The 9,283-nt window shown below is 36.4% G+C and overlaps 1 long non-coding RNA gene across 1 annotated transcript in view; it reads right to left on the bottom strand.

Moving 5' to 3' along the window:
- Positions 1-228: 228 nt before the first annotated feature.
- Positions 229-9,283, bottom strand: part of LOC121073285 — a 28,506-nt gene continuing 19,451 nt past the window's right edge. The window contains exons 2-3 of the long non-coding RNA XR_005821591.1: positions 1,303-1,375; positions 229-517 (exon numbers count right to left, since the gene is read on the bottom strand). This is a non-coding gene — a long non-coding RNA (uncharacterized LOC121073285). The remainder of the gene's footprint in view (positions 518-1,302; positions 1,376-9,283) is intronic.

The raw sequence follows: 9,283 nt of genomic DNA, 5'->3' as shown, positions 1-9,283 counted from the left end.
CATTTGTCTGAACTTATTGAACAAAGAACTGTAATTAAAAAAATATATATTCTTTGTGTTTCTTTATAAAAGTTGTCACTCATTGGAAAGGAAATCCCTTCACAATTGCTATTAAGACTATTTACTTATTTTTGTGATAGTACATTCTAGGTCTTAAATTTCACATTTTATTATAGTATATTTTCAAAATTTTTGAAACTATTAAATAAATGCTTTCTTAACCATGAACATGAATCAGCACAGTGCTTACTTTTGAATAGGTTAACAGAAATAAGAGCTCAAAGCTGTATGCTTGATTGGCTGGATTCTCCTCTCATTACTGGTGTATATCTGCTGAATTTTCCAATTTTGAACCTGATCTTGAATAACTGAATTCAATGGAAGATTTGCTGTTGTCTTCTGTGAGACATATTGAGGTCTTCAACGAAAAGAAAACCCCAGATCATTCTCTCTCTGACCTGAGCTAGCCAGGAATGAAAGCTGAAATTACAGATTCACTGGACTCATGTTTCCAGTCCTGCAAAAATAGAAAAAGGTGACCAGGAAAATGAGAGCAGCTAAAATCAAAAATATCCATATTTAAAGCATGCAGGGGGGAAAAAAAAAAAAAAAAGGAATCTTCAAATCAGTGTGTCATCTTTGTAATAATGATACAAGTGAGAAAAACCTCTTTCTATATGTTTTGCAATTCACTTCTGAGCAGGTAGAATTGGATCCCCCTCTGCCCCTGCTCACCAAGGATAGCTGTATATATGATATATATGTATATATGATATATGTATATATGAACTGTATATATGATAACTGACATAATGTCAGCATTATGACAATAGTTTTGGGTAGCTTGGAGCATTCACGTTTACTGTCAAGCCTGTTTGTTGAATTTATGCTATGTAGTATCAGCACAGATGCGTTGTCCCAGCAGTGTTTGAAGAGAAATGTTAATGAGGCTTGCGCATGGGCATGAACAGCAGGATCGGATCTCTAGAAAACACAGGGAAACTATCTGAGAACTAAGCATAAAATTAAAGTTAATGACTGAGAAATACAATTGCTTGTTTCTTACTGAATACATAGCTCTGGGGTATTTCACAATGCAGTTTCATTGAATGAAGGCCTACTAGAAGATAAGGATAACACATACTGATTTTTGATACCAGTATATGTATATGCTTCCCTATTAACGTGTGTATTTGTGTGTTTCCTTATTTTACCTGCAAAGGCGTATTCACAAATCTGCTTCTTAGTGAAATGAGCTATATGTTACAGTATGTCCTGGGAAAGGCAAAGTATGAACTGTACCTGAAAGCTGATGTGTCCTGTCTTACTTCATAAATGAAGTTCTGAGCTTGGATGGAGCTTCCAGCTGGGAGGTCTATATAACAAATAATACATCTTAAGGATTATCCTCTAGTACAGTTACAACACAACTAATTCCTAGCTGATCTACAGATTATAATTCTCCTGAAACCAAGTTAAGGATCAACAGCGTTGTAAGGCAATAACCTAGCATATCTATATTTTTAACAGAGATATGTTCTTACTTATGAACTACAAATAATTCATGGCTTCTGCACAGAGAATTTCAAAGTTCAAGCATATACTTAAGAGAGTTGGACACCTGGCAGATAGGGTGGAAGATTCTGAGTTTTTTTTTTTTGGTTAAGTGACTGAGAAGTTATTTTTGATTGAAAGATGTCTCAACAGTTGTAGAATAGTAAATGGGCTATTGCATTCCTTTTTTTTTACAGATTATACAGATTATTTAATAGAGAAGACTAAATCAACTAATAGTACTGCACTTTCCTCTATACGATATATCACAGAGAAAACCTACAGTGAAAGAAAACCTATGGTGAAAGAATATAAAGGCTGCAAAATTAACTACAGAAAAAAAATGAATTAAGATTACCTGTATTTGAACTTATCCTTCCCATGCGTATATTAATTATTCTACAGTCTAATTGCAAGATCATATATTAATTTTTTCTCTAGACTCCAGACTCAGTCATGAGACTCTCAGCATGGATGGTGCTTACTGCCTAAGGATTTTTCGACATTTGGTTCAATGTGCAGCCCCAGGCCTCAAGTAGATGCAAACTACATTCTGAAGATGAAATTTTTCATTTCCACATGGACTTTTCTACTCACATTGCAGTATCTGAATTCCTAGCCAATATTAATTAATCTAATTACTAATTCTTTTGTGAGCATAAATTGCCCAATGGCTTCCTTTTTACAAAAGGAAAGTGAGGCACAGCCACATCTGTTTGTAGCAAGTACTAAATGGTTAAAGTCTGGTGATGTCATGAGTCGCTAGTTAGATGAGCTGGTGATAGAAATCATCAACACAATTTCTGAGTAAAATTATGCTTTATACTCTCTTAACATTTTTCATCATCTTTTTTTATAATTACTTCCAGCATTGTAGGATATATTAGTAGTAATAACACTTTAGGGCAGCATTTCAAGAGCAGTTATATACTACCTTCTTATAAAGTACTGGAGTGATAGGATCAATGCCTAAAGCTGCAATAGCTTCTCTATTTGTGAGCTGTGATCTCACAAACAAAACAGGGTCGTGTCAGGCAAACACTTCACAGTAACTTCAGGAGACTTTTCCAAAGAAATTTTAGATGTCATGGGATTGTATGAGCAAGCTCCTTCTTTAGAGAGTACTGCATAAATTTATATTTTTAATACGTTGAGTATCTCCACCTTGCTGTGAATTTTCCAAGAGAAGAAATGATCATATCTTGATTTTTGTAATGGGCTCGTGGTAACATTTCCATGCAAATCAGAAAGACCCCAAGTTATTATGCCATCAACCATGCCAAGTGTTATGACAACCAAAATAAATGAAAAATGTATTCTGGTATCTGGCACATCTTGCCAAACAGAAAGCCATTTTCCTGTATATTTAAAAGTGTGCTAATGTGGATGTGAAGAAGCAACACTGCTGAATTCTGGAATTGACAGAGAAAAACTTGGTGTTCATAGGCTGTTGTTTTCTTATGTAGGCAGAATATTTTTAAAATAATTCAGAATAGAATGAAAAAGGCATGCTTGAATAGGCACTTCCAGGAAAGAGCATGCATATAAAAGCTGGTGCAAGGAGGTAGCAGCTAGTTCTATTCTGAGTGTGGCGCTTGTTTTTTGGGTGTCACTTACTGCTACTTTTGCATTTTCATTGCTGAGATGAGAATAATATTATTGCACAAAGGCCTCCACAAAACATAAAGAAAGCACTTTGAAATGGCAGAGGGAAAGGTATTATATAAATATCACAAAAACTGAAAACTATAAGATTCTATTGATGGTTGCATACTTATCCCTGGATAAGAATTATGAGTTTCTTTTCCCTGTGTTGTTTATATTTCTTACAATATGTGTGAGATATACATTTTACTCATGGAGGATCCTGGATTATTTTTTGTAAGACATTTTATTTCTTTGTTTTAAAGAAATGTTTAATGTATTTATCTGCATGCAAATTTCTTTGCATTTTTTTCCATTCAGGTGACTAAAACCTTCAGTAATTGAAACCCCGGTGTAAAATTTACAGTGTTATTTGTAAAAGTAGCTTACTGGAAAGTAAAACAAAAATTCTAGCATTCTCTGCCTTGCATCTAGGGCAAACAAAATTTAGTTTTCCTGGCTGTTAAACTTAAATCTGCCTCCTGAGGTCTTCCCGTAAATCTCACACACCTTATTAATAACACTGGCCTGAATTAGTAAGATAAAGACAGTTGTAAAGTTTATCTCTTGCTCCACAGTTGTTAAGTTGTCAAATCAGGGCACTTAGGTTAAGATTAATTCTGCTAAAACACATACTCCAGCTAATTCCCAGAAACTACTCTGCAATAGGACATATCAGACCCAATACCATAAATTGGTATGCAGCAAAATATGATTTTAAGGTAAGACATATGTGCTGATGATGTGGCTGGCTTTACTTGTGCCAGGCTAAAAGCACATGAAATTCATATCCCCAACACCTCTACCCAGTATCTAGATGTTGCAGCTGTTTCATTTAAAGTGTATAAGAACTCTCAGCCTGCAAGAGTCATGCTTTGCTCCCTACACCTGAAAAATTTACAATTCCTACAATGGCCTCATGATACAGATGGCCTTCCGATGATGCATTCAAAGAAAAGTAATTGACAATTAAAAGATCAAAATTAAAGATGCCTGAACTTCCTGCCTCCTCCCTCCCCCTCTTTCAATAAAGACTAGCCTTTACCTCTGGGTTTCTCACTAAAATTACTGATCAGACTAACTCTTTGACATCAAAGCTAATTTAGGGAGTTTCGGGTCTCCTGCACCTCTGTCCCCTTTTAGGAAAGGTAGATGTAACCCAGAACACTTTAGTGGATGGTTTTGAACCACCCTTGTCAAGAAGCATACAAAAACCTTACTGAGATGAGATGTAATCCAGTCAATAATGGTTAGAGCATAGGATTAGGGAAGCTGGTTTCTGGCAACTCCTGTGTGCATAATTTAGCTACATTAAGAGCATTATGAGCTCAGCTGGACATGCTCTACTCACATTTAAATCTTTGGATCAGTCTGAACGTGAATTAAAGCTTGGAGCTTAGAACATTAAAACAATCCACTATACAACATGTATCAAACTATAAGGAGCTGTGTACAGTTTTCATTTTATTTCAGTAGTATGTTAACTCAAGAATTCCTTGGTGTGTATTTTTTTTTCTGATTATTTCATTATCATGTGATAGACTAATAGCAAGATCTAAGTGCTGAATATCTAGTCCCACAGGGGGATCTGACTCTGCAGATGTCAATGACCTGGCAGAGTATTTATGCTAATGGTTTCTGCTAATGGATCAGGGCTCATGCTTTCCATATGTATCAAAGGATCTCCTTATCTTATGGTGCAGTAAACACAGTCCATCACTTTCTTGACCTGTATGGATCTGATCCCAAGTGTGCAGCTCTTATTTGGAAACTGAATGCTTCTAATTGCTGTGGCAACTGAACACCACAAATAACATTTCAAAAACAGCTTTTTCAAAAAAACAGCAATAATGAAAAAACTCTTAACTCCCTCCAGCTTCTGTATCAATCAGAAAACAAGATGCACACCTCTAGAAAAAGACAGGTGACAATTTAAGTGACTGGCAGTTTAGCATTTTTTATCATATACTATTTTATATGTTACAGTTATTGACTGCTGGGTTTGAATCTATTGTATCTACAAAGCAAAACAAAACCAGAAGGGCATCAAAAACGTCTGTTTCAAATTATACTATTTTAGGACGTCCTGTATTCTCCCTTAGGATTATAAGATATATATAAATGCATTGGGGTTTCTAGTCTTCAAATGATTATTTTTCACACTACTTCTTGTACCTGGACTGATTTATCACAGGTACACTTACCTGCAGCTTTTCAAAGAAGGTTTTGGACTATTAAATCCTATTTTTCCAATATTCCAAGGATGCATAAGTCTCCATCAGAGTTTCAGAGGAGATCTTTTACTTAATTTTCATGTCATGTTATGAAGATATCACAGATGAAAAATTGCTATGTATCAGAAAATCTAGGTGACCTTTCCCTGTCACCGCAATACTAAAACTGAAGTACATGTCTGTTTAATCAACTGAACAGAAAAGATATGAACAAGTGGAAAATGGGAAAGATCAAAATGGATTTCAAGAAAGCAGGGATATGCACCCAGAAGGCATTGTTGCAAACACGACTGAGTGCAGAACTAATGTGGGCCGTTAGCAGATTTGCTAAATGTGTGTGCAAATCCTATTTTTGGATTAAATGACTCATGTTAAGTATATACAAGCCAACTAACTCTCTGAATACAACAGAAATAACTTAAATGAAGTCCTTCAAGGAATGGGGGTTTCTTTTTCTTTCCTTTTTTCTTTCTTGCATTCTTTCTTTTTCTTTCTTACGCAAATGACCTGTTAGTAGAACTGGCACAAGACATAGGCAGTTGCTTTGGAAGGCTGTTGACTAGAGGTGGTAGACATCTCCTTTGTCGATGCCCATTTGTAGCTAGGTCAGGCTCACTTGGTCAGTGATCACTACAGTAATTCATAATTTAAATTGCTATTGTCTTCCTCCACCAGAAATGAAAGAATGAGGCCACATTGCCCAAATAATATCAGTCAGGACAAGGCAACTCTCTCCAACTAAGTAAGTTCAGTCGTCTCTTTCAAGAACTACCTTCCTTCGCATAAGGAACTGCTCCTTGTGACTACCTTCTTCTCATTCTATGTTGAACTGGGAACTACATAAGAGGTGAAAGAAGTTGCAGCTGGAGATTGTCAGCCTCAAGATTCCACTGCATATGTCCCTCCAAATTATACAACTAGCTACAAGTCAGAAGTTAAGATGCTTACAATATAGAGCTATAATTACTTTCTGATAAAAATTTCTCCATTTGTCTCTTGGGCATAAAAATAATTCATCACACATCCAATGCTTTGATCTTCCACATTTGCAAACTTATCTCCCTCTGCTATTATCCTAGTATAGAGGAAGAAATTAGGATGGAAGACAAGCAAGTATGCATCATGATGATCAGCATGTGTTTCTGTAACTAAGCTGAAGGAATATAAGGTAGAAAACATTAGATTCACTTCTCAGAAGGATGAATCTAGTGAAAATTGGCTCTATTTTCTTAAGCACGTAACTGGCCCAGTCTTAAATCCTTTATTTCAGCTACAGCTGACTGACATGACTGATTTCGCTTTGTACTAACAGTGCAGCATAAACCAACAGGAACACTACTAGACACAAAATTAAGTTTAAGTCCTCCTGGCATAAGAAATTGCAGTTGTGTTACTGCAGCAAATGTTGGACTTAGTTGCATTCAGAAATATCACAAGTCCTCAGCCTTCCAATTTCCTAAACCTACTCCTAATTCCAAGTTTATTCGTATCACTAAATAATTCTTACTCCACAACTAACAAAGCCCTTGCTCTTTGTACATATCAGTCATCCTGAATGAAAGCTTTGCAAGGCTGTTCATCATGTTAGCAGAATAGTTGGTATGTGCAGAAGCAAGCGACTTGAGATAACTTTTAACAGCCAGGGTTGTAAAAGACCTACAGTTAGGGTTGGAATTGCAGTTCAAGACAATTGAGCCTCAGGATCAATGAAGATACATCAAGTTATTGCGAGGTGTTACCAAGGGAAAATGTTTTACATAGAGGTCTCTGGCCTAGAATTTAGTTAGGATAGTTGTGACAGGAGATGTGGTAACTGCAGGACTGTAGACAATCATTCCCGTTTTCTATGCCTTCAGTTGCCCAAACCTAGTGTAAATCTAGTACTAACCCTACACAGTAAACCCCATCAACTTCAACTAATCAAACCTTCTTCTCTTGAACACACCTGTTGTTCTGACAATCAGTAAACCCTGCAAAATCATATTCTGCATAAGGATAATGGGCTGATGATTGCAGGGACAAAAATTTACATTTAGTATTGAGGCACACAGGAGTTGTGTTCAGTGGTGTTAAGGCAATTCCTCAGGACAGAATAATTAATTGTTTTAGGGTTACAGAGAAGCAGTTACTGAAGTGCTGCAGAGTTCAAAGAAGGCAAGACATGCATGAAAACTGGTGTAGACAAAGGTAAATGTCTTTCCTTTGTTATATAGTGGAATAGATAGCTATAGGGCTCTAACCATCTCAACGTGGTGGAGACCTCCTGGATTGTTTGGGGAGGGCCTGGTGTGGAGTTATGGCTAGGGTGAGGATTTCTAGCAGTAGCTTCTGAGAAGGTATGTCAGGGAATGCTAAATATAGCAGCACTAAACACCTCTCAGTTATAGGGCCTGTAAGTATCCATGGGCTGTTAAGTATGACAAGGGTTAAAATTGGTATTGGGTTGTAGAGCTGTACCATCTAAAAAGTATGCTTAGTGGTAAACACTGGGTAACAAATAAGGTTAAGGAGAAAGCCATTGCTGGCAGATATTGCCTTATACTTTGCTATTGGAGAGGATTATGTTCACTGATATGGTACTACAAATAAAGATAACAATGAGGTCTGGGCTAAAGAAACTGGTATCTACAAAACTTGCTCCACAGCAGCTGAAAGCCAGGCTCCTACTTCCACAAGCTCACTTAATTGTGTGTGCTTTATGGTAGCTCATCATTCTGTTTCCTGACCTGAACTCTTTTCATTATAACTCAATTCTTCTGAAAAAAAGAAATAAGGCATTCAGTTTTGCCAGACACAAGTTCCTTGTCCTGTGGGCATCACAGCATGAGTCAATAAATGTAATTCTGCAGATTATAAATCGTAACCCCCTTATTATCATATAGCAGCTATGCCTGCCTATTGCTGTAACAAAAATAAGCTCTTCTCCTATACTAAGTAGGTCTCATCTCAGTTCCTAGTGTCTCTGCAGAAAATAGTGGGGATCTGACAACTCAGAATTTAGCTATGTAATGTTTACCCAGAAGAGTTTACCTGGAATTTTACAACCTCTGTTTTTGCCTGTATACCACTGCTTGTCCTGCTTTTTAACATCACTTCTTTCAAGCTGCATAGGGGGCTGTACTTTCAACACCACATACAGAACCCACAGCACTTCTGGAAGCCACAGTAGTACAGTATTTTTTTTCTGTGAATTAACATTGAACCATTAGATATTATCCTTAGTCAGTCCTTTGTCAGGGTATGTTGGGAAGATTCCAACAAAAATAAATATTACTTTTGCCAATGTTACCACCTCCACATCCCTAATATATATATATATATTTTTTTTAATGATGAAGTGGAAGCTGGCTGTTTGTTCCTTCAAAAGGATTCACAGACTATTTTAATACAAGTAAGGTGATGAGTTGTTGGCAAACTTTTAGCAATTACAGTCTGCCTATCTAACATCCTATCAATTTGCTGCAGCTGTTCATTTTCCAGTAGAGTGTTTTAGAGTCTTTTCTTCTACCAGAAATCACAAGGATGTTATATTTTACAGAGAATGAAACAATTCTGAATTAATATTGTGATTTGTGATAATACGCACCACGTGTATTGAGGAGTTATGCAAATTAACTGTACTGTTCCTATTAGCTGTTGACTCTGGATTTGGGGAAAAGTTTAAAGCTCCATCAGCTTGGCCAGAAAGATAATTTATTATCTACCTATTGCTTTGACTTTGAATATTGACTGTATAATCAATCACACTTCTCACTTAATTAGAGCCTGTGACAGAATGTGAGAATACCTCAGCAAGCAAGGGAAATACATAGAGACCATCATTATATTATCAGGCTAAAAGTTATTAGAAA

Source organism: Cygnus olor, chromosome 1, assembly GCF_009769625.2.
Source record: "Cygnus olor isolate bCygOlo1 chromosome 1, bCygOlo1.pri.v2, whole genome shotgun sequence".
Classification (NCBI taxonomy): Eukaryota; Metazoa; Chordata; class Aves; order Anseriformes; family Anatidae; genus Cygnus; species Cygnus olor.
The sequence above is the reverse complement of the archived record's forward strand: the minus strand, read 5'-3'. Positions and strand labels throughout refer to the sequence as shown.